At 29.4% G+C, this 1,353-nt stretch overlaps 1 long non-coding RNA gene across 1 annotated transcript; it reads right to left on the bottom strand.

The window, feature by feature from the left end:
* Nucleotides 1-290: 290 nt before the first annotated feature.
* Nucleotides 291-1,087, bottom strand: LOC118680468 (uncharacterized). Its single transcript, XR_004976007.2, has 2 exons — nucleotides 662-1,087; nucleotides 291-595 (listed from the first exon to the last, which is right to left on the bottom strand). It is a non-coding gene; the product is annotated as an uncharacterized lncRNA (long non-coding RNA).
* Nucleotides 1,088-1,353: the final 266 nt, after the last annotated feature.

Here is a 1,353-nt window from a genome sequence, read left to right as displayed (position 1 = left end):
CGTATTGGAAAGAAGTTTTCTGTTTGGGATAGAATACAAGGGCTAAAGCTTTTTTGTATATTGCGGAATCCTTCATTTTCGACAAGGGAGAGTGGTTGTAGATCTATTTAAACCATTTTATTGAGAGATTTATCGATATTTCCCTTTTCAGATTCTAAAAGCTCAGATCGCCGGCTTGTAACAAATAACTTTATTTGTATTGCCCTTCTTTTTAATAGTTCACCACCTGAAACATTTCTATTAGGTATTGTTAAAGAACTTGGCGCAATTTCCACGTTCACAGTTGGTATCAAAGAAACACTACTTAACTATCTTTCAAAAATTTCCTTTGATATTTCTGAAATCACATATCTTTCCATTTATAACAGCTTGCTATATATAACTTTCTTATCCTCGACTATTGCCGGAGGAGTCTCCTCCACACTAAGTGATGATGGATGCCTTCGTCGTAGGCGATCATTTGAATTTGATGTATTACCAGAAAACTTGAAATTTTTTTTACAAATATTACAGTTAACATTATTACCAATTTTAGTAAAAAAAACTTCCACATCGATAATCTCATTAATCCTGACCGCATTTTAGTTTGGTTGAACTGTTATTTTATAATAAAAATATTTTCAGCACTTTTTTTTTATAAAATATATAAATTTCATATTACCATGCAATCCAATTTAAACTATTATTGACGCAAATATTATATTACAGACAGTAAAACGATTAAGTGCATGTATACATAATTACAATTTCGAATCGCAAACCAATTTGACAAATTTGCTCAATTCAAAACAATTGGAATTTTTCCTACCAACTGGAAACTGTCAATAAAGCTTGCCAAATATCACCGATGACCACATAAATCTACTTTAGTCATCTTACTTACTTGGAAATGGCCCCTACATTATTCATAAATCTTTATTTATTATGAGTAGTTTAAATATTTTTCTCCGAAATCTGTTTTAAGCATCTATTAACTCTGCAATTCATACATGCATATAATTTAATTTCCATTATTATATATAATTTAATGGGTCGGCTTTAGTATACCGTCCCAGGCTTTCGGGGATAAAATGGGTATGGGCGAATATAATAGATATAGCCGCGGGAAACTTATAGTTTTTGAAGTTGAAAATTTTAACTATTTGAAGTATGTATTTTTGCGATTTAAAATGAATTATACACTTATATTTTTCACTTTTTATCCACTAACACTTGACTAATTCGTTGTTAGACATTTTTTGTATATTAAATGCTGCAAAAATAACTTTATTTCAATATTTAAATCATTCTTCAATTTTATTAATTTTTGACAAAAAACCAGTGTTGCCATACTAATATATTTTGTAAACGAAG

The sequence above is a fragment of the Bactrocera oleae genome, chromosome X (genome assembly GCF_042242935.1).
Source record: "Bactrocera oleae isolate idBacOlea1 chromosome X, idBacOlea1, whole genome shotgun sequence".
NCBI lineage: Eukaryota > Metazoa > Arthropoda > Insecta > Diptera > Tephritidae > Bactrocera > Bactrocera oleae.
Note: the sequence above shows the minus strand (reverse complement) of the source record. Positions and strands in the feature narration are given on the sequence as shown.